The sequence below is a fragment of the Neofelis nebulosa genome, chromosome 9, assembly GCF_028018385.1.
Source record: "Neofelis nebulosa isolate mNeoNeb1 chromosome 9, mNeoNeb1.pri, whole genome shotgun sequence".
Lineage (NCBI taxonomy): Eukaryota > Metazoa > Chordata > Mammalia > Carnivora > Felidae > Neofelis > Neofelis nebulosa.
This window is the reverse complement of record NC_080790.1, coordinates 20,826,575-20,850,987: the sequence shown is the minus strand read 5'-3', so window position 1 is coordinate 20,850,987 and position 24,413 is coordinate 20,826,575. Positions and strand designations below refer to the sequence as shown.

Below are 24,413 nucleotides of genomic sequence, written 5' to 3'. Positions count from 1 at the left end.
AGAGGGAGACACAGAATCTGAAACAGGCTCCAGGCTCTGAGCTGTCAGCACAGAGCCCGACGCGGGGCTCGAACTCACGGACGTGAGATCATGACCTGAGCCGAAGTCGGATGCTTAACCGACCGAGCCACCCACGCGCCCCTCCCAGATCTAAATTTTTAAACAAAAGTGAAGAAGGGATTCAATTGTACAGAGAGATACAGAGATAGATGAAATTAATACTGATACTTCTCATGGATATTAGAATAATAGCAAAGTGAGAAAAAAAAACCGTAAGTATTTGGTTTGGCTTGAAAAAAGAATAGATTCTGGCTGTTTGTTTCTATGTCTAATTACCACATAATATAACAACAGTAACACACATTTAAAATTTGTGACAGATTTATTTGATCACCTTGATTCATAATGGAAGCTCAGACATCATGGAATTGTCTGTTCACAAAGCTTGGAGCTCAGCTCTCAGCGGTCACCTGTCAGCCCTCACCCAGCCCCGCTTCCAGCTCTTCGGACTAAGTACTCAGTTATCTGCAGGCTGTCCCATCTCTTTCCTGGAGCAAGAGAGAGGATAGAAGCACGGGGTGTCAAAAACCTCCATGCCATAGGGGCGCCTGGGCGGCTCAGTCGGTTAAGCATCTGACCTCAGCTCAGGTCTTGATCTTTAAATTTTTTTTTTTAACGTTTATTTATTTTTGAGACAGAGAGAGACAGAGCATGAACGGGGGAGGGCCAGAGAGAGAGGGAGACACAGAATCCGAAACAGGCTCCAGGCTCTGAGCTGTCAGCACAGAGCCCGACGCGGGGCTCGAACTCACGGACCGCAAGATCATGACCTGAGCCGAAGTCCGACGCTCGACCGACTGAGCCACCCAGGCGCCCCTCAGGTCTTGATCTTAGGATCTTGAGTTGAAGCCCTGCGTTGGACTCCATACAGGAAAAAAATAAAAAAATAAAAAAAAAAAGGAAAGGAAAGAAAAGAAAAAAGAAAAGAGAAAAAAAAAACAAACAAAAGAGAAAAGAAAAAAGCCTCCATGCTACATACCAGTTGAGTCAGACACTGCCGAGATAATATCTGAGTGCAGCCATCTCAAATGTCCAAAATACTCCAGGAGGAAACCAGGCCTTTGCCACGTAGCTTGTACATCCAGTATTCCCCTCACTACCTTTTGCCTTGCCCTGGGGGCAATGGTGTCCGTGACAGCCACGTGGAAGTCCTGCTTTTTCGCCTTGTCCCTACCAGTGCCAGTCCCCCACCCCTCACCCATATTCGCACTCACGTCCTTGCGTAACAGACATTTGTCAGGTCTTTGGCTGCTCGGTACCGCACTCCCTTCCTTTGACAAGGAAACTCCCCACGGTGAGCTTCCAGTATGCAGAGCCCTCCTCCCACTGTATTTCCCCTTTCCCGGCACCCGTGCCCCTGAGCACGCGTCTAGGCTGTGGGGACATGAGCTGAGCTCTACCAGCCTGAAGCACCGGCCTGAAATCTCGATACAGAGGCTGATGACACAAAAAAGGAGGCACAGGGGGGAATGTCCTGAGAAGGCAGTGGGGCCCAGCAGCAGCACCTGGTTTCCAGGGAGGCTGTGAGCCCCAGCAGGACAGTATCCCAGGTCCAGGGCTGCCCACGCTGGTGCTGCAAGCTGAAGCGCCTCCTTGGTGTGCAGGGGGCAGTGATGGCCCCTACCCCCGTGCCATCTGCAGGTGCAGCCTCGTCTCTGTCCCCTCATCCCTTAGCCTGGTTCTCCAGCCTTCCCGGTAACTCTGAGAGCTTCCCAATAACCCTTCAATGCACTTACTGTCAGGTTCTATCTGCGAAAGCCAGTTTGTGTTGCAACCCAGATCCCTGACTGTCACACTCTCTTCTGGCAGAACTCCTACAGTGACTCCAATTTTGCCTGACGTGCCCATCATGTTCCACTTTCTCTTTCTCGTCTTCTGCTGACCTTGCCCCGTGGACCTGCCATACCTCTGCTCAAACTTGGCCCGTGTCCACCAGTCTGTCTTATAAGGCTGCTGTACCTTTGATCTCTCTTTCCCATGACTCCATGGCCTCCCTCTCGCCCCCTCCCTAGGACTCAGGCATCCTGACGCGTCCGGGTGGTCATCTTAACCCTGTTGTGATGTCAGCACTGGCCTCGTGCTGAGAGGGGAGAGATTCCTTAGATGCTACAAGAAGTGTCACTAGGAGGTAAGAGGGGCACAGGCAGAGAGATGGGAGGGTAGCAAGACTGTTCTTATTCTTATTATTTAATTTAATAATACAGATTGTCATTTACTGAGTTCCTGCACTGTGCTGGCCCTTTAGAGCATGACCTCACATTAATACTTGAAAGTAGGGACTATTACAATCCCCATTTTCAGAGGAAGAAACAAGAGTCTGAAGAAGTTCGGTTGCCTGACTAGCTCAGTCTGCAGAGCATGTGACTCTTGATCTTTTTTTTTTTTTTTTAACGTTTATTTATCTTTGAGAGACAGACACAGAGCACAAGTGGGGAAGGGACAGAGAGAGAGGCAGACACAGAATCTGAGGCAGGCTCCAGGCTCCGAGCTGTCACCACAGAGCCTGATGTGGGGCTCGAACTCACAAACCATGAGATCATGACCTGAGCTGAAGTCCCAACACTCAACCGACTTAGCCACCCAGGCGCCCTGTGACTCTTGACCTTGAGGTTGTGATTTCAAGCCCCTCATTGGGGGTAGAGTTCACTTAAACAAACAAACAAACAAAAACCCAAAAAAACAAAAAACGGGGTGGGATGACTTTGTGGCTCCGTCGGTGGAGCTTCAGACTCCTGATTTCAGCTCAGGACATGAGCCCAGAGCGTGGGATTCAGCCCCGCATCGGACTCCGTGCTGAGCGTGGAGCCTGCTTGAGACTCTCTCTTCTTCTGCTCCTCTCCCTCCTCAAGCTCTCTCTCCCTTTTCCTAAAATAAAAAAATAAAAGAGTTTGGGGGAGCCTGGCCGGCCGAGTCAGAAGACCATGCGACTCTTGATCTTGGGATTGGGAATTTAAGCCCCAGGTTGGGTGTAGAGGTTAGTTACATGAATAAAGCGTTAAAAGTTTTTGTTTTAAGTTTGAAGAAGTTGAGAGGGATGGAATGGATGATGCCTGGGATCTCCTGCAAACTAACTAGAGGGGTGGGAGATGAATCAAGATTGACCACAGGCTGGTAATTGCTCAAGCTGCGTAATAGATATGCGGAAATTCATCGTACTGTTATGTCTAATACGGATACATTTGAAATTTCCCACAATTAAAATTATGTTTTACTTTCTTTTAAGCTAAGAAACTTGAATAAAGCTATACAGATAATAAGTGATAAGGTTGGGTTTTGATTCCAGATCCGACAGACCTCAACACCTGCTCTCTTAACCTCTATCCTGGATTCTTGACAAGGAACCTGAAAAGATCTAAGAGGAAAATCTTAATGATCTTCAGAGGATTCAAAAGGAATCCACAAGAGCCTGGGTGGCTCAGTTGGTTGAGCATCTGACTCTTGATTTTTGGCTCAGGTCATGAGCCCGGGGTCATGGGATTGAACCCCAAGTCGGGCTCTGTGCTAAGCGTGGCACCTGCTTAAGGTTCTCTCTCTCTCTCTCTCTCTCTCTCTCTCTCTCTCTCTCTCTCTCTCTCTCTCTCTCTCCCCGCCCCCCCCCCCTTTGCCCCTTTCCTCCACTGGTTCTCTCTATCTCTCGAACAAACAAAACAAAACAAAACAACAAAACAAACAAACAAAAAAAGGGGGGGGCATTAAGAGACCTCTTGGCTAATTTCGGCTCCTGTTTTCCAGGTATAATTTTGGCAAGGATCAACAGAGTATAGCCAGATATTAATTCTCCATGCCTAGAGCTTATTATGAAGAAGATGCCCTCATTTTCTCTGCCTCTTTCTGAGGAGGTACAGAAGCAGCCCAAGAGAGAGTCTTTGGCAGCCAAAGTTTTCTAAAAACACCCAGGCAACAGCTGTCCTTGGGCTGTCACCTGACTTGCCAGGCCCTGAGTCAGCGCCACTCCCCCGGCCCAGCCCCCACTGCTGAGCCAGATATGACTTGCCCTTTCCTGGCTGGTCTGAACCGGTTGGGCCAGCCCAGCCCAGCCCTGCCCCATCCCAGCTTCCTCCTCAGTGGATGGCTTCTTGTCCCCTCACTCTTACCTGGGGTTCCCACCTTGGCACCTCCCTTGTCATCCAAAGCAGCAACCTCCTGCCTGAAACTTGAACCCTGAAGGGAGTCAAAAGACCACCTCCCAGCTGTTGGAGACTGGACAGGACCCTGGACTCTTCCCGCGACAGAAAAAAAATGAGCTGGACACCAGCATCTCCTACTATCTGCAAAGGAAGTCTTCCTTCTCTAGGAGATTCTAGGATTTACTTCCAGTGAAAAGCAGAAAAAATATAAAGACGCTGCTCCTCTCCTGGAGAGGAGGATTCCATCCCTAGGCTCAAGCCCAGAAGAGCCCGCGTCTGGGGAAATATGGAGACCAATTTGGTCTCCAATGGAAATATGGAGACTTAGGGATATGTGACCTTGGGCTAGTCACTAATGTCTCTGAGCCTGAGTTTTGTCATCAGTAAAATAGAAATGGAAATCCCTACCTTGCAGGTTTGTTGTGAGGGCCCAACAAAGTAGTGCATGTAAAGCACTTAGTAAGTGCACAGCACACATCGGTTTCCTTCCCCTAGCCTTGACATTGCCTTCACCTTGCCTTTCCTGCTCACATTGGGCTGATAGCAAAGGTTTCAGGCCTGCGACCAAGCCCTGCTCTTGTGTCTTGATTCCGGACATTCGCACCTAGTTGCTACTGATCATTGAAATCAAAACTCCAAGCATTATTTTTTTTTAATTAGGAGTTTTGATCCATCTGTCCATGTGGATTAATGTTGGTTCCAAGTACCCATGTTTCTTTTCCAAAACACCCAAAGGTCATTTATTTTAAGTGACCTAATTTTGAAATGTATAGCATCAAACTATAACTCACTATAGTTTGTCCCCTACCATAAAGCTGGGCCAGTCACACTCCAAGGGCACCCATATGACCCAGGCCATGACAGTCAAAATCTAACCCCGAGTTGTTGTTGAAAGGCAAAGCTTGCTAACTTGGAAGGTTGTAATCCTGTAGACATCGGCGGCCATCTTGCCACCACTTGTGAGGAGTCTGCCTGAGAAAGAAACCAACATAGAAGATAGAGAGCAGAGCTGAGAGATGGAAAGAAAGGATTCTTGGATGACATCATTGGAGCCACTAAACCTAGCTTTGCCTAAAGCCAACAACCCCTGTAATTTTTGGCTATATGAGCCAATACATTGTATTCTTTTTATAAACCAGTTAAAGCTGGATTTCTGTCACTTGCAAAAGCACTGACTAATACAGTGTGTTTTGGGTTGAGCAATGGAATGCATAATCTAAAATGTTGTGTTTCACGTAGAATTTTTGTATAATCATACTGTGTATGCTGCACTATTTTTATAACAACATTATTATTTTCTAATGTTTATTTACTTTGAGTGGCGCAGGGGCAGAGAGAGAGAGAGAGAGAGAGAGAGAGAGAGAGAGAGAGAGAGAGAGAGAGAATCTCAAGCAGGCTTCACACTCAGCATGGAGCCCAGCTCGGGACTCGGTCCCACTACCATGAAATCATGATCTGAGCTGAAATCAAGAGTCAGACACAACTGACTGAGTCACCGAGGCACCCTATAAAACTTTATTGAGATCTAATCTACATACCATAATGTATATTAAAGTATACAATCCAATGATTTTGGGTATAGTCACAGAGTTGTGCAACTGTTACTACAATCATATTTTAGAACATTTCATCACCCCCAAAAGGAACTGTATCTATTAGCAGTGACTCCCCAACACCCACCTCCCAACCTTCCTTTAACTCCTACCAACCACTAATCTACTTTCTGTCTTTATTAATTTGCCTATTCTGGACATTTGGTATAAATGAAATCATACAGGGGCGCCTGGGTGGCTCAGTCAGTTGAGTGTCTGACTTCGGCTCAGGTCATGATCTCACAGTTGACAAGTTCCAGCACCACGTCGGGCTTTGTGCTGACAGCTGAGAGCCTGGAGTCTGCTTCAGATTCTGTGTCTCCTCCTCTCTCTGCCCCTCCCACGTTCATGCTCTGTCTCTCAATAATAAATAAACATTAAAATTTTTTTTAAATGAAATCATACAATATATGGCTTTTTATGACTTACTTCTTTCACTTAGCATAATGTTTTCAAGGCTCACGCATGTTGTAGCATGAATCGGTACTTCATTCTCTCTTTTTTTTTAAGTTTATGTATTTATTTTGAGAGAGAGAGCACAAGCAAGGAAGATACAGAGGGGGAGGGAGAGAGAATCCCAGGCAGGCTCCACACTGTCAGTGCACAGCCCAATGTGGGGCTCGAACTCACGAACCATGATATCATGACCTGAGCTAAAATCAAGAGTCAGACACTTAACCGACTGGGCCACCCAGCTGCCCCAGTACTTTATTCTTTTATGGGTAAATAATATTTCATTTTATGTATACATCACATTTTGTGTGTACATTTGTCATTGATGTATATTTGCATTGTTTCTACTTTTCAGTTATTATGGATTATGCTGCTATGAACATTTATGTACTTATGTTTTTGTGTGAATATATGTTTCAGTTCTCTTGGGTACATACTTAGGAATGGAATTGCTGAGCCATGTGATAGCTTCATGTTTAACTTTTTGAGGAATCGCCAAACTATTTTTTCAAAGTAGCTGAATGAACAATATTAAATTCCTACTAGCAATGTCTAAGGCTTCTAGTTTCTCTACATCCTCAGCACCACATGTTATTGTCTGTCTTTTTAATTTTAGCTATCCCAGTAGGAGGTGAAATGGTATCTCATTGTAGTTTTGATATGCATTTCCCTAATGATTAATGATGTTGAGCATTTTTCCATGTTCTTATTGCCCATTTGTATAGCTTCTCTGGCAAAATGTATATTCAAATTCTTTGCCCAGTTTTCAACTGGGTTGTCTTATTTTATTTTATTTTATTTTATTTTATTTTATTTTATTTTATTTTATTTTATGTAAGCTCTACACCTAACATAGGGCTTGAACTCACAACCTTGAGATCAATCAAGAGTCACATGCTCTACTGCCTCAGCCTATCAGATGCCCCTGAGTTGTCTTTTTAATTTGTAGAAGTTACTTACATGTTCTGGATACAAATCTCTTATCAAATATATGATCTGTAAATATTTTCTCCCATTCTGTGGAGTTTCTGTTCATTTTCTTGATGGTGTGTGCACTAAAGCCCAAAAGTTTTAAATTTTGACAGTCTAATTTATCTTTCATTTTTTTCTCTCACTCCTGCTTTTGGTATCATGTCTTAAAAACCATTGCCTCAGACAAGGTCAAGAAGATTTACTTGTGTATTGCTTTTTAAGAATTTTATAGTTTTACCTCCTACATTTAGGTCTATGATCCATTTTGAGTTTTGTTTTTTGTTTTTCTCTCTTTTCTTTTAATATGATGTGAGGTAGGGGAGCCTGGATGTCCCATATATATATGGTGTGAGGTAGGGGCCCAATTTCATTTTTTTGCATATGGATATCCTGTTGTCCCAGCACCATTTGTTGTATTCTTTTTCCCATTGATATATTATTTTTATAAGCATGTTTCACTCAGAATAATATTAATGTGAATTTACGTTCTCTGAACACACCCCATTTGCTTCTGTCAGCAATATTGCATGCTAAGGACTGGGAGAAGAGTGATCATGTGTGGGCAATTAAACATTGACCAAAGAATGTGATAAGTATTTGTACAATGATGCCCAAAGTTTGGTGTGCATCATAATCATTTAGGGAAATTTTTTTAATGGGAATCTCCAAGCCTCACCCTAACCCACTGCATCATAACTTCCTGGAGGCAGGGTGGGGAGATAGGTGAAATAGATGAAGGGGATTAAGAGGTACACACTTCCTGAGGTACCTGGCTGGCTCAATCAGAGAGCATGCAACTCTTGAACTCAGGGTCCTCTATTCAAGCCCCACATTGGGCATAGAGCTTACATTAAAAAAAAGGGGGGAGGGAATGCACTTCCAGTTATAAAATAAATAAGTCATGGGGATAGAGAGTACAGGATAGGGAATATAGTCAATAATATTGTAATAACTTTGTGCGGTGACAGGTGGTAACTACACTTAGCATGGTAAGCACGTCCTAATGTATATAATTGTCAAATCACTATATTTACACCTGAAACTATACATTTATATGTCAACTATACTATAATTACATTTTTCAATCTATAAAAAGAAGTTAACAAAAAAGATAGGTAATAAAGCCTAAAAAGATTCTACAGTTCAGAAACAAACAAAAAAAGGAATTTCCTGGTAACATCCTGTTTATACCATATATAGAATCACACAATATTAGAGCTGTAAGACCCCATAAGACTACACAATTTACCTCTTCATTTTCTAATTATATAACCAGAAGATGATTGGCTTTTACCTGTACTGCCTGTACACACCATATGCATCAAGGCCAGACTGGGCACTTGTTTGTCTCCTCCTAATACATTCAAATTCAAGAGTATTTATGACTGGGGGCGCCTGGGTGTCTCAGTCGGTTAAGTGGCCAACTCTTGATTTTGGCTCAGGTCATGATCTCACGGTTTGTGAGTTTGAATTCTGAGTCAGGCCGTGCACTGACAGCATGGAGCCTGCTGGGGATTCTCTCTCCCTCTCTCTCTCTCTCTCTCTCTCAAAAATAAACTTTAAAAAAACTATTTATGACTAATGACATTATACTGAAGGTTTCATGGGAAGATGGAGAAGAGGATTGCATCGCATAGCAAAGCTTAACTAGATCCCTTCTTTTGTCTTGCTAGACCTGTTCTTTTTCAAAGTTTTCTCCATTGCGGAGTCTCTTCTCTCCATCCCTCCTACTACCCAACTTCTGAAATTCCCTTCTTTTTTCAAACCATTCAGCTGTGTTATCAAGTTTTTTCTTTTTTTAATTTTATTTATTTTTTTTAGTAATCTCTACACCCAATGTGGGGCTCAAACTCACAACCCTGAGATCACGAGTTGCATGCTCTAACAACTGAGCCAGCCAGGTGCCCCTGGTCTCAAGTTTATATAACACAGTCAACAGAGCAAAAGCCCACTAGTTACGTAAAAAAGCAACCGACTGTCTTTCCTCAGGCTGCTTGGGAAAGTAGGGAGGTGTCTCAGGTCACTCTATGGCGATAGAATCATATGAGGATTTCCCACTTATTAAGAACAAGACAATGGGCTAAGTATCAGATAAAATGACTTATTTAATGTCCGGTAGCTCATCAGTGGCAAATCAGGTATGGAACTTTAATTAAAAGGATCGAAGCACAACTTCTGAGCCACCCATATTTATCGTCTTCAATTTCTTTTGCTTAATAGCCTGGAAACACATGGAAAAGGTGTTATTATTTCATTTTCTAAAGATAAATTGAGATAGAGTGACAACGAGTAACTTTTGCAACTAGAATAGTAGAAGGTTTCAGTCTGGGATCCAGAATTGTTCATCTTTAGCAGGATATGTGAATTATAGCCAAAAATCTCATTGGGAAGCCACAGTGGAAAATGTAACCAGCGAGGGACACTCTGTAATCCTGGGCACAGTAATGTGAGGGAAAGCCTAAAAAAAAAAAAAAAAGAAAGAAAGAAAGAAAGAAAGAAAGAAAGAAAGAAAGAAAGAAAGAAAGAAAGAAAGAAAGAAAGAAAGAAAGAAACATTAGGACTGATAAGGCTTGCTGAGAAAGGGGAATGGGGCAGACTGTGTTTCTCCCACAGTGACAGGAAAAGATGGCAGCATTGGGCAAGGCAGGATCCTGTTTGGCAAGGAACGTCTGTCCTCATGTAGGAAAGCATGACTCATCAGGGTGCCCCAGCTCAATGACACAGTCTCTTAAAATCTTCCAAGTCCCCTTAGTCCAACTCTGTATTTACCAAGCAACTCTCAGATCTCTTTTTGGCTTCCGCGGCACGCCTTCCCACAGAGTAAAGAATGTGCTGACTGGGGTTTCTTCAGATCTATTGTCAATTATATTTTACAGGATGAATGAATAAAGCTGCATCTGAGCTCTTTCTCGTGGGCTTGGTGGAGAGCGAGTTTGTTCATTCAACATTAATTCAACAAATATTTATTGAGTGTCATCTACGTGCCAGGCATTGGTCCGAGCCCTGGTGATACAAGTCAGATAAGGTCCTATCCTCATAGAGTGTTCTCATTAACAAGAGGTGACATGTAACAAAACAAACAAATCAATAGATAATTTCAAATTGTGATACTCCCCACCTAGGGTTACTGAACTCCTTCCAACAGGCTCAGCTGTACTCCGGGTTCTGCAACCCTCCCCCTCTCATCTTTCCCAGGTCAACTTAAGAAGCTTTAGCCCAAGGCCAGAGGCCTCAGCATGAAATTTCCTCTCTGATCTGTCCTGGGCCCTGAGAATTGAGTTTCAATAACTAAAGACCCACAGCCTCCTTTACCACCACAGCGCTCTAGACCATGGACCTCCATTTTGTTTCCTACCCACAACTTGATAACCTCATCCATTTGTTCACCCAACAGACACTTTCTGAGTTCTTACTGAACACGAAGCATTTTGTTTGGAGCCGGGGATTCAGAAATGACTAAGACATGGTCCCCACCCTCCAGTTCGCAGTCCAAGGAAGAAGATCCACATGTATCGTTCCCCTGCTGCTTCTATGGGCTAGGAGTGACAAAAATGCAGGGTGACTGTGTGGATAGAAGAGGATCCCTAAGTCATACTGGAGAGAGGTATGATCAGGGAAAATTTCCCTCAGGAGAGGATCTTTAAATTGAGGTTTTAGAGAGTTTTTTTCCTACGTAACTTCGATTGTATTTTCTTTCCAAAAATAACAAATGTTGCAACTTTAGAAAATACAGAAAACGAAGGCCATCGAAAGCCACCATTGATAACAATTTGGTGGTATGTACCTTCCAATCTCTTCACTATTTGAGCTTGGTTTTGAAGTGAAAAACTTTGAAGGCAGGGAGGAGAAAGTATTTGGTAGAGGCAATTGTCCTTAGGTTGCCTTTAAAATCCAGATGTAGGGCACCTGGGTGGCTCAGTCGGTTAAGTGTCCAACTTGGGCTCAGGTCATGATCTCACGGTTGTGAGTTCGGGCCCCACGTTGGGCTTTGTGCTGACAGCTGGGAGCCTACAGCCTGCTTTGGATTCTGCGTCTCCCTCTCTCTCTGCCCCTCCTCCACTCACGCTCTGTCTCTCTCTGTCTCAAAAATAAATAAGCATTGGGACGCCTGGGTGGCTCAGTAGGTTGAGCCTCCGGCTGCGGCTCAGGTCATGATCTCGCGGTCCGTGAGTTCGAGCCCCGCGTCGGGCTCTGTACTGACCGCTCAGAGCCTGGAGCCTGTTTCAGATTCTGTGTCTCCTTCTCTCTCTGACCCTCCCCCATTCATGCTCTGTCCCTCTCAGTCTCAAAAATAAATAAACGTTAAATAAATAAATAAATAAATAAGCATTAAAAAATAATAATAAAATAAAAAATAAAATCCAGATGTCATTTTAAAAATAAAATAAAATAAATAAATAAAAATAAAAACAAGACTTAATAGGTAAAAACACAAATATATATCTAGGTTTTGTTCACCGAAATCCTGTTGGCACCTGGCCACAACATGAAAGATAGTAGTTACTCAACATATACTGGTGAGTTAAAAAAAAAACAACAAAAAAAGGAATAAGATGTAAATGGAAAGATGAACCTTTGAAAATTAAAGCATAAGAATGTGATTCCTTCTCTGAGGCCCAACATCTGCAAAATTGAAAAGAGAGGATCCTGGAAAAGGGCCATGCCGGGCTGAGGTCTCTTGTCATTTGTTAGCAAATTTTTATTTTATAATTTGTGATTTTGTTATCACACTCTTTGCCTAAGCAAATGTCACAAAATGTTCCCGTTATATGTTCTAGAAGATTAACAGTTTTAGGTCTGTGATCCATTTTGAGTTTAGCATGAGGTATGTGTCAAGGTTCATTTCTTTCCATACAGATATCCTTTCGCTAGAGTACTGTATGTTTAAAATACTATCCTTTCAGGGGCACCTGGGTGGCTCAGTTAAGTGTCCAACTTCAACTCAGGTCATGATCTCATGGTCCGTGAGTTCCAGTTCCGCATCGGGCTCTGTGCTGGCAGCTCAGAGCCTGGAGCCTGCTTCAGATTCTGTGTCTCCCTCTCTCTCTGCCCCTCCCACACTTGTGCTCTGTCTCTCTCTGTCTCTCAAAAACAAATAAATGTTAAAAAAAAAAAAATACTATCCTTTCAATGCAATTGGATTACCCTGGAACTTTTGTAAAGAAATCAGCTGATCTGATGAGTGAGAGTTTATTTCTGGACTCTGTTATGTTCCTCTGATCTATATCAGGGGTCAACAAATCCTGCCTACTCTGGCTTTTTACATAAAGTGTTATTATAATACAGCCACACTCATCCATTTCTGTATTCTGCCTGGCTGCTTTCAAGCTACAGTATAGTTGAGTAGTTGTTACGGAGACCATGTGAACTGCAAACCTAAAATATTTACTATCTGGCCCTTTAAAGAAAAAGTTTGCTGACCCCTGGTCTATATTTACCCTTATGGGGAAACCACACTCTCTTGACCACTGAAGCTTTACAGTAATTTTTGTGTGTGTGTGTGTGAGCTCTACACCTAATATGGGGCTTGAACTCATGACCCCAAGATCAAGAGTTGCATGCTCTACCAACTGAACCAGCCAAGCACCCTCTTCTAGTAAGTCTTTTTTTTTTTTAATTTTTTTTTTTAACGTTTATTTATTTTTGAGACAGAGAGAGACAGAGCATGAACAGGGGAGGGGCAGAGAGAGAGAGGGAGACACAGAATCTGAAACAGGCTGCAGGTTCTGAGCGGTGAGCACAGAGCCCGACACGGGGCTCGAACTCACGGACCGTGAGATCATGACCTGAGCCGAAGTCGGACGCCCAACCGACCAAGCCACCCAGGCGCCCCTCTTCTAGTAAGTCTTGATCAGACAGTGTAAGTCCTCCGGCTTTGGTTTTCTTTTTCAAAATATTTTAGCTATTCTAAGTCCTTCAACTTTCCATATAAATTTTACAATATCCTGTCAGGGCACCTGTGTGGCTCAGTCAGCTAAGCGTCCGACTCTTGATTTCAGGCCAGGTTACGATCTCATGATTCATGGGATTGAGCCCCACATCGGGCTCTGTGCTGACAGTGCAGAGCCTGCTTGGGATTCTCGGTCTCTCTCTCTCTCTCTCTCTCTCTCAAAATAAATAAATAAACTTGAAAAATAAACATAAATAAAAATGGTTTGTCAATTCCTCAAAAGAGACTGTTCAGATTTTGACTGGGACCACATAAATCTAAAGAACAAACCAGGAGGATTGCCGTCTTAACAATATTGAGCCTTCCAAACTATAACACTATCTTCTCTATTTAGTTCTTCAACTTCCCTTTGCAATATTTTATTGTTTCCAGTCTATAAGTCTTTCTCCAAATGTATTCCTATGTGAGCTTTTTTAATGTTATTATGAATGGAGTTGACTTTAAAATTTTTATTTTCTAGTTACTTGTTGCTGGTATATAGAAATACCATCGATTTTTATATATTGACTATGTACTATGTCCAACTGGCAAGTTTTATTTACTGTAGTAAGTTCTTTTTGGTAGATTCTTAAGGGTTTTTTTTTTTTTTCATTCACAAACAGTGCCATCTACAAATAAAGACAGTTTCACCAAATACAGAATTACTCAAGCTTTCAATTTCTTTAATTTAGTTATTTTATTAGTTGCCAGAAAGGGAGAGTTTAAACTTCCAACTCTGGTTATGGAATTGTATGTTTCTCCCTTTAATTCTGTCAATTTTGCTTCAATTTTGATTTTTCTCTTGAGAATATGTTTTATTTTCTTGGTCTTTTATTTGCAAGCAATTTTGGATTGGTATTTATATGAATGTTATGAATGTGAATTTGTGGAGACACTCAGACTGTTATTGTGATGGTCACTTTTGTGTGCATGCTTGACTGGGTCACTGGGCTTAGATATTTGCCTAAACATAATTCTGGATGTTTCTGTGAAGGTGTTTTTTGGATGAGATTAACATTTAAATGGATGGACTTTAAGCAGATTATCCTCCATAATGTGGGTGGGCCTTATGCAATCAGTTGAAGGTCTTAATAGAACAAAGACTGACTTCCCCTTATGTAAAAGGAATTTTGCCAGCAGAGCTACTTCTCTATAATCAATCAATTTCTCTCTCTCACTCCCTCTTCCTCTCTCCCTCTCTTTCACCCCCTGTCCACACACAGACACACATACACATACATAGTTTGTTCTGTTTCCCTGGAGAACCCTGACTAATTAATACAGATGTTTTTCACCAATGAGTATTATTTCCTTTGTTTTAGCAGGTGATTTTCTTGGCTAGGCTGGAATGGCAAATCCCACATCTTGTGCAGTATCTTCATTCTTGTTTCATGCAAAGTGTGGTTCAAGCATCACTCAGAGATACAACCGTTTGGAGAGCTCTCTGGTTCTGTTCTTTCTGTTCTTTTTTCTTTCTTTCTTTTTCAGTTTATTCACTTGTTTGTTTGTTTGTTTGTTTGTTTGTTTGTTTGTTTAGTAATCTCTATACCCAATGTGGGGCTCAAACTCACCACCCGAGATCAAGAGTCATATGCTTTTCTGAATGAGCCAGCCAGGAGCCCTTGGGTCTTTTTTTCCCCCGGGGTTCCACTCCGGTCAGTTGTCGCTATTTTCCTGGCTTCTTCTTTTCTGGTTTCTCACATCATAAAACCTGTTTTTTCTTGTGAACCTGGCTGCCTTCCGTGTACAACATGGGATGCGTTTCACCCTGGGCTAAACGTCTCGAAGGTGAGAGCTTCTTTGTACACCTCCACCTGTCTCCTTCTGCTCTCCCGCCACCACCTGCAAGATGCCAGCTTCAGCCTCCATCCAGTGTGCCTTTGGGTGGGCTGCGTGCGTCAGTGAGGTGGGTCAGAGAGGCGGGGGGTGGGGGGGTCCATCTGATTCTGTTCTCGCTCCGCTATTTTCACGGAGTTCCTTTCTGTATTAAGCTCGGGGTTGATCACTGTTTTCTGCAGTGAAGAGTCACATGGTAAAATCTTTATCACACTCGGAAGTAGAGTCTCCGCCTTGGTATTTCTGAAAAAGTTTATCTCACCTTCATTACTGAAAGATATTTTTGGGGGCGCCTGGGTGGCTCGGCCGGTTAAGGGTCTGACTCGATTTCGGCTCAGGTCAGGATCTCACCTGTGGTTCGTGAGATGTAGCCCTGCTTTAGGCGATGGGCTGACAGCACAGAGCCTGCTTGGGATTCTCTGTCTCTCTCTCTCTCTCTCTCTCTCTCTCTCTCTCTCTCCCCCTACCCCATGAGCACGTGCTGTCTCTCAAAAAAATTCTTTTTAATATTTAATGTTTATTTATTTTTGAGAGAGAGAGAGAGAGAGCTAGCATGTGTGCGGGCATGTGGAGGAGGGGCACAGAGAGACAGGGGACAGAGGGGCCAAAGTGGACTCTGCACTGACAACAGCAAGTCCAATGCAAGGCTTGAACTCGCGAAGCACGAGATCATGACCTGAGCTGAAGTCGGGCGCTCAACCGACCGAGCTCCTCAGGCACCCTAACATGGTTTAAAAAATAATTTTAGGGCGCCTGGGTGGCGCAGTCGGTTAAGCGTCTGACTTTAGCCAGGTCACGATCTCGCGGTCCGTGAGTTCGAGCCCCACGACAGGCTCTGGGCTGATGGCTCGGAGCCTGGAGCCTGTTTCCGATTCTGTGTCTCCCTCTCTCTCTGCCCCTCCCCCGTTCATGCTCTGTCTCTCTGTGTCCCAAAAAAAAAACCCAAAAAAAAAAAAAAAAAGTTGAAAAAAAAATAATTTTAAAAGGGGGAAAAAAAGAAAGATATTTTTGTTCTTGGTTGGCAGTTTTTCTTTCAGTGGCTTGGAGGTGTCTCTCTATTATCCTCTGGTTTGCATGTGGCCAAGAAGATGTCTGCTACAGTCCTTATCTTTGTTCCTCAGCACAGAGTGTATTTTCCCCTCTGGCTGCTTCTAGCATTTTCTCTTTATCATTGTGTTTTAGCGATTTGACTACAATGCGCCTTGATGTGGTTTTTCTTCATTTTTTTCTCTGAGTGGGGTTGTTGAGTTTCTCTGATTTTTGGTGGGTTTATAGTTCTCGCCAAATTTAAGTAATTTTCAGACATTATGTCTTCAAACACGTTTTCTGTCCTCTTCTCACCTCATCCCCTCTTTCCGGGACTCCAGGTACACGCACGTGAGGCCCTGAATGCTGCTGCCACTCACTGATGTTCTGCTTATTTTTTTATTTTTTATTTTAGAGAGAAAGAGGGAGTGAGAGCAGGGGAGAAGGGCAGAGAGAGAGAGAGAGGGAGAAAGAATCTTAAGCAGGTTCCACCCTCAGCACAGAGCCTGACACGGGGCTCAATGCCACAACCCTGGGATCATGACCTGAGCCAAAATCAAGAGTCAGACACTCAACTGACTGAGCCACCAAGGCGCCCCAATATTCTTATTTTATTTTTAAAAACATTTTTTAATGTTTATTTATTTTTGAGAGAGAGAGAGAGAGAGAGAGAGAGAGAGAAGCAGAGCACGAGTGAGGAAGGGGCAGAGAGAGAGGGAGACACAGATGCAAAGCAGGCTCCAGGCTCCGAAGTGTCAGCACAGAGCCTGACATGGGGCTCGAACCCACACACTGTGAGATCATGAGCTGAACTGAAGTCAGACGCTCGACTGACTGAGCCACCCAGGTGCCCCAATATTCTTATTTTAGAGATGAATCTTTTTTTCCTATCTGTGTTGTATTTTGGATTTTTCTGTTGCTATGTTTTCATAGCCAAGAATGATTTCTTATTTAATGTCTGATCTACTTTGCTATTAATTCCATTCAGTATATTTTTCATCTCTAGAATTTTGATTTGGGCGTCTTGTAGATTTTCTATTTCACTCTTCCTGATGCTCATGCTGTCCTGTACCTTCTGGAATATATGGGATATATTTATAGTAGCTGTTTCAATGCCCTTGTCTCCTATTAGCTGTATCATTTCTGTTTCTGTTTCTACTGATTGATTTTTTTTCCTGCTTATTTGAGTGACAGGTAATTTTTTTATTAGACACCAAATATTTTGTGGGGGTTTTTCCAGTTTTATTGCTGTAATTGACATGCAATATTGTGTATGTTTAAGGTGTGAGACATAATGGTTTAATACACATGTATATTGTGAAATGATCACCACAAGAAGTTTAGGTAACATCCAAGAAACACTGCTTTTTTAACAGGCTAGTGATTGGACAAGTGTAGGTTATGCTGTGGTCCCCGCAAGCAGCTGCCATCTGTCACCACACAGCCCTATTACAATCCCATCGACTATATTCCCCATGCTGTACCTTTTATCCCTGTGACCTATTCCTTCCATACCTGAAAGCCTGTATCTCCCATGCCCCCTTTTCCAGTTTGCCCACTCCCCCACCGCATTCCCCTATGGCAACCACCAGTGTATTCTCTGTATTTATGGGGCTGTTTCTGGGTTTGGCTTTGTTTGTTCGTTTGTTTTGTTATTTTATATTCCATATAAGTGAAACCATATGAGATACCAGATATTTTGAAGTTTATATTGTTGGGTACCAGAATTCTTTTATTTGAGAGAGAGAGAGAGAGAGAGAGAGAAAGAGCACGGGAGCAGGGGACAGGGGCAGAGAGGGAGAGAGAGAATCCTAAGCAGGCTCCACACTGTTAGTGCATGTTAGCTCCACATGGGGCTTGATCCCATGAACTGTGAAATCATGACCTGAGCCAAGATCAAGAGTCAGACACTTGGAGGGGCATCTGGGTGGCTTCGTTGGTTAAGTGTGCGACTTCGGCTCAGGTCATGATCTCTCAGTTTGTGAGTTTGAGCCTCGGGTTGGGCTCTGAGCTGACCGCTCAGTCTGGAGCCTGTTTCAGATTCTGTGTGTCCCTCTTTCTCTGTCCCTCCCCTGCTCATGCTCTGTCTCTTTCTCTCTCAAAAATAAAAAAAAAACATGAAAAAAAAAAAAAAAAACCAGGGGCGCCTGGGTGGCTCAGTCGGTCAAGCGTCTGACTTTGGCTCAGGTCATGATCTCACAGTTCGTGAGTTTGAGCCCCAAGTCAGGCTCTGTGCAGAAAGCTCGGAGCCTGAAGCCTGCGTCACATTCTGTGTCTTTCTCTCTCCCTCCCCCTCCCCCACTCACACTCTGTCCCTCTCTCTCGGCTCAGGTCATGATCTCACAGTTTGTGGGTTTGAGCCCCACGTCGGGCTCTGTGCTGACAGCTCAGAGCCTGGAGCCTGCTTCAGAATTTGTGCCTCCCTCTCTCTCTCTGCCCCTCCCTTGCTCGTGCTCTGTCTCTCAAAAATAAATAAACGTTAAAATAATTTTTAACAAAAGATCCAGACACTTAACTGAGCCTCCCAGGCGTCCTGGTACCAGAATTTTTTTTTTTTTAATTCTTTTAAATATCTGGTGACTTCAGTATAGGCTGCGGTTAAATTACTTGGAAATCATCTGACCTTCACAAGGCTTGCTTCCAGCTTTGTTAGGTGAGTCCAGAACAACTCCCAGACTAGGACTCATTTGGCATGACCCCTGAGGCCATCCTCCTCTGAGGGCTCCAAGCCCCGTGTGTGGGGAGCGCTTTCTGCTCTGGGTGGTGGGCACACCCACTCTTCCCAGCCTCGCACACGCTCTGGGGGCTCGTCCATCTCCTCGCCTCTACGGGGCTTCTTTTCCCAGTGCTGGGCATGTCCACAATCACACGTACCGACCGGTGCCCAGGCAAAACTTTCGAGGACATTCCTCTGCACATCTCCAAGAGTTCTGCCTCTCTCTCTGTGCAGTAGACTGGAAGCTCTCTCTCCAGGCAGTGAGCCGGGACCCCCAGAAGACTCATCTCATCTGCTTCCCGTCTCTCGGGGATCCCTGTCCGGAGACGCCTGCCATCCAATGTCTTCAAACCATTGCTTCCCATATTTTGTTCCGTTTTATAACTGATGAAGGCAGAGGATAAATCTAGATTCTGCTACTACATCATTGCCCAAAGTCGGCATTGCTTTTATTCTTTTAAGCAATCTTTTTTTTTTTTTTTAAACGTTTATTTATTTTTGAGACAGAGAGAGACAGAGCATGAACGGGGAGGGTCAGAGAGAGAGGGAGACACAGAATCTGAAACAGGCTCCAGGCTCTGAGCAGTCAGCACAGAGCCCGACGCGGGGCTCGAACTCACATACCGCGAGATCGTGACCTGAGCCGAAGTCGGACGCCCAACCGACTGAGCCACCCAGGCGCCCCTTAAGCAATCTTTTTTTTTTTATTGAGGCGTAGCATACACACATAAACGTGTACGAATCTAAGTGTGCAGCTCGATAAACTTTCACAAAATAAACACACATCTGTGTGACTATCTCCCACGTTAATGCATAGAACATTGCCAGCACCGCAGAAGCTTCGTGTTCTTTTCCAGTCGCTACCTGCCCTCCCACGGTAACCATCATTCTCATTTCTGGCACCACAGTGCTCATTTTACATAAATGGAGTCACGCAGTGTATGTATTCTTTTAGGTCTGGGTTTCTTTCACGCGACGTTATATTTGTCAGGTTCATTCACGTTGTTATGCAAAAGCAATGATTAATTCACTTTCATTGCCGTGTAATATTCTATTTGATGAATATACCACATCTTTCCTCGAGTGTCTTGTTGGTGGACATTGAAGTTATTTCTAGTTTGGGCCTATTATGAATCGTGCCTTTATGATCATGTTTGCACGTGTTTTGTGTGTGTACATATGCATTTCTGCCAGAACCGCTAAATCGTAGGCTAGGAATCTCTTCCACTTAGAAGATACCACCAAGTAGTTTTCCAAAGCAGTTATCCCAATTTACACTCTTACTAGCATTGTATGAGCATTCTAGTTGCCCCATATCCTCACCAACACTCGTTATTATATCTTTTTAATTTGACTCATTCTGATGGATTTTAGTTACATTGCCTTTCAGAACACCCCATGGGCATAATCAAACTACCAGGCAGAATGAGCTAACAGTGTGCCAGCTTGAGACTCCTAAATTTTTTTTATGTTTTTCTTTATTTTTGAGACAGAGAGAGACAGAGCATGAGCAGGGGAGGGGCAGAGAGAGAGGGAGACACAGAATCTGAAACAGGCTCCAGGCTCTGAGCTATCAGCACAGAACCCAACGCAGGGCCCGAACCCAAGAACTGTGAGATCATGACCTGAGCCCAAGTTGGACACTTAACCGACTGAGCCACCCAGGTGCCCAGAGACTCCTATATATACAGTGTTTCTTCCCAATGTCTGTGTGAGCATTTCCCAATGCATTCAGTTGTTACATTTGTGTTCATCAACATCATTTGAGCCGAGTTTGAAAGCTAAGTGTTAGAAGATTTACCAGGTGAATATATGGTGAGAGGAAAAGCAAACAAGGGCATTCTTGGTGGAGGAAGAAATATATGGGAAAGAAGTCATAAAAGGACTGTCTCAGGGCTGCCCGGTAAAATTTTGCATGATTTTTTCCTTTGTCTATGGAAATGGCACCTCTAAGAATTGTTCAGGGCACAATTTGTGTACCCACGAGGCTGTACACAGCAGCCATGCTTGTCATGGTCAGGAATGATAAGAAATTTGTTATGAACGGAGGGCAGAGTGGGTAGGTTAGAGAAGCAAGAGAAGTCAGATCCAGAGTTGGGGCCCCATAACCCACTGGGATCTTGCCAGAGGTTTACTTTAAAAGTTCACCCCTGGGGCGCCTGGGTGGCTCAGTCAGTTGAGTGGCTGACTTCGGCTAAGGTCATGATCTCGCGGTCTGTGAGTTCGAGCCCCACGTTGGGCTCTGTGCTGACAGCTCGGAGCCTAGAGCCTGTTTCAGATTCTGTGTCTCCTTCTCTCTCTGACCCTCCCCCATTCATGCTCTGTCTCTCTCTGTCCCAAAAATAAATAAAACTTAAAAAAAAAAAATTAAAAAAAAAAAAGTTCACGCCACCCCTACCCCCACCCCACTACATGAAGGATTGTACAAGCTTCTTCCTCTTGGATCCTTCAGCCCTCTGAGCCAACAGGGCTGCCACTGAACTGGGGCTAAGGTGAAACCCAAGTCAGGAAGGAGAAATGCTGAGCACACTCAAGTTTGTCTTGCTACACAACTCTGGTCTCAACAAGTTGAGGAACCAACACCCTGTCCTTCCTCTCTTTGGGGCTTCCTCTCTTGCTTACAGCCTCAGTGCACTCCTCTGTCTGGTAAAACTGGGTAAACCTGGATGGGAAGCTGTGCCCCACCTACCTGGCCCTTACCTTCATGTTTCTGAGTCACCAGGGGGTGGTTTCTGAGAGCACAAGAAAGCGAAAGGAAAATCCCAGGGTCCCCACGTATCTTCCCGACGGCCTGCCAGCATGAAGAATACCCCTGCAAAAGAAAAAGATTTCTTTGAGTTGACATTCTTTGTCCCTAAGCCCTCATGGCGCTTTATATGTCTGTCTTGTATGCTTGTTCAGGGCATTAAATGATTGAAGTAGGCCCTCCTGTTGGGCTGGAAGGAAGGGATTATCCACTGTGTACCAGAGAAGGCAGGGTCCCTTCTGGAAAGTGAAGTTTACGCTCAGGCTCTGCCTTCCTTCCAGTTACTTGGACAAAGTATGTTCCTTAAAGTAGAAACTGGGACTGATGGAGGCGTTCCAAGAAGTGTGGGAAGGAGCATCTCTGTTGGCTCTGGCTACAAAGGGAGTAGTTCTGGAGAAGTAAGTGGTAAGAAGGTAACTCCCTAAGGAGGAGGGAGGTTCCAGAACATGGAACCCAGGAAAGGGGCCCACAGTAACACCAGGATTCTGAGACTAGAGTAAATATCACGGGGCCATATGTCAGTGGGAGATTTGCAGGCCCCAGGGACTACGTGAACCAGGCTATGAGTAGAAACCCTTCCAACCGAGCTTTTTTGGCTTGTTTTTCTGCTTCTTTAACAAGATTGACTTTGAAATCACCCAACAGGGATATCAACCAGCACATATAAAATATGTTCACCAGCGCTTGGTCTTATGAGAGGTAGAGAACAGGAGACACCGTTCCTGGCCTGGAGGAGGCTACTAAGGAACTAGAGAGAGAACAAGGCCCGTGAAGCCCCTAAGGAACAGCTCAACTGATAGGATTCTTTGTTTCCATTTTCGGCCAAAATTAAAATTATCATGAACTCACGGAGCAGACACCAGCTGGGCAACAGTAGGAGTGTTAAACATCCCAGGAGAGGGGGAGGTATCCTGGGACCCAAAATTGTTCCCAGTTCATCTGTAAGTGTTGATGAGCTACGTGTGAACTTAACGGTAATATTCCTCAAAAACAAATAAACAAGACAGTAAAAGACCATAGCTGATTCAATACTAAACTATGCAGGTTGAGGGGGTCCACGGGCACCCAAGAGGCTCTAGGTGCTGAAAAAGTTCCACTGTCACTGGACTGGGGGCTGAAGGGAGGACAGGCCTTGGACAAACAGGGGACCAGTGTGGGGGAAGAGCCAAAGAAATCATCACCTTCAAAAATCACTCCCAGGGGCACCTGGGTGGCTCAGTTGGTTAGGCATCTGACTTCGGCTCAGGTCAATGATCTCACGGTCCGAGAGTTCAAGCCCCGCGTCAGGCTCTGTGCTGACAGCTTAGAGCCTGGAGCCTGCTTCTGATTCTGTGTCTCCCTCTCTCTGACCCTCCCCCGTTCATGCTCTGTCTCTCTCTGTCTCAAAAATAAATAAACATTAAAAACAACAACAAAAATCACTCCCATTTCTCTTGAATTTTAAAGTTTTCATAGAGGAGTGCCTGGGCGGCTCGGCCGGTCGAGCGTCTGACTCTTGATTTCGGCTCAGGTCCCTGCCTCGGCCTCTGCACTGAGCACGGAGTCTGCTTGAGATTCTCTCTCTCTCTCAAATTAAACACACACATACACACACGAGAAAAGAGAGACCGCTGCTATGGATGCGGGTGCAAGAGGGCCTGTGGCCGGTGACATTCTCAACAGGACTCTTGCTTTCTGTTCAAACAGTCTTTCCCATCCCCACGCCACCCCCACCCCTCCTGTGCCCTGCGGCCTCCTCCAGACCCCTTACAGGCTTCCCACACTGCCTTGCTGACTCCTTTACCATCACCACCAGCCTGCCCTGCTGGGACTCCTTAGAAACGTGCTAGCGAGGTCTCCAAGGCCTCTCTGGTTGCTATATCCAGGCCACGATCCTCACCAGTTCATTCATTGTTCATTCATTCATTTATTCAGAGAATATTTGTTAGGTGCCAACCATTTGCGTGGTGCTGGCGATATGATACTGAGCAAGATGAATGAGGCAGAGGTTCTCTGTAGAGACAGCGTGAACCCCTTCCTCCCGAGATGTCACGCACTCGTCACGCATGCACACGCATGCATGCACACGTGCATGGGCAGATGTGCTTGCCTTTTCTGTTTAGATCCTCCCCAAACTCTCTGACTGGGGACCCAGCTGCTGGGCATGTGATCTATGTGGGAGACACCAACTGGAGAGGAAGTTAGGCCTGTAATCTAAGGGAACTGGGGAGGAAGACGTCCTGGGGCCGGGGGCACCCCAGGTTACACATCGGCCACTTGGCCATTTGCTAGTGGCCTGGGGAGTGTGAACTCTTGAGTGGCAGACACCCAGTGGAGAAGAGCACACGGCCAGGATCTCAGGTTCTGGGCTATTTCAAGCAGTCCTTGAGGCAAGGCTCTTTCCAGAAGGCCAGGGAGGACCAGGGGCCTGGTTCCAGCCGTACATGCCTGCTACATCCTACTCCTTCGCTGAATCTTGGCGTTGCTCCTGGAGCATGAAGCTTCTAGAACGCCCCCCCCTTCCCCCGCCCCAGAGAGCGGAGTCTCTGGGCGGGACCCTGGTGTCCTATAAATGCAAGGAGCCAGCCAGTTAGGACTTCAGCTTGATGAACACGCAAAGGTTTTGGTGATGGAAAGTCCCAGAATTTTCCTTTCTTTCTCTTTGTGGGGAATTATACAAAGTAAATGAAGAACAAAGAGGAGGAGGAAGAAGAGGGAAGAAGGAAGAAAAAAAAAAGGAGCAGATAAGGAAGAGGTGGAGAAGGAAAGCATTTTTTAACAAAACGCAGATCTGATCACAGTATTTTCCTGCTTTTAGTAACTTCCCATTGCTAATGAGATAACCGCAGCCTTCTTTACTCTCTCCCCACCCTCCCCACCCCTTCCAGTCACAGGGGGGGCTCTGGGGCCTGCTAGGATGTGCTCACATGTCTTGTGGGAAATTGCCCCATGGGATTGCAGTAACTGAAACAGAGAA

General features: G+C 44.6%; 2 long non-coding RNA genes across 2 annotated transcripts; both read right to left on the bottom strand.

The window, feature by feature from the left end:
• Window positions 1-363: 363 nt before the first annotated feature.
• Window positions 364-2,668, bottom strand: LOC131484483 (uncharacterized). Its single transcript, XR_009248278.1, has 2 exons — window positions 1,797-2,668; window positions 364-548 (listed from the first exon to the last, which is right to left on the bottom strand). It is a non-coding gene; the product is annotated as an uncharacterized LOC131484483 (long non-coding RNA).
• A 6,623-nt stretch (window positions 2,669-9,291) lies between these two features.
• Window positions 9,292-21,889, bottom strand: LOC131484482 (uncharacterized). The gene is made up of 3 exons (XR_009248277.1): window positions 21,677-21,889; window positions 21,412-21,523; window positions 9,292-9,425 (listed from the first exon to the last, which is right to left on the bottom strand). It is a non-coding gene; the product is annotated as an uncharacterized LOC131484482 (long non-coding RNA).
• Window positions 21,890-24,413: the final 2,524 nt, after the last annotated feature.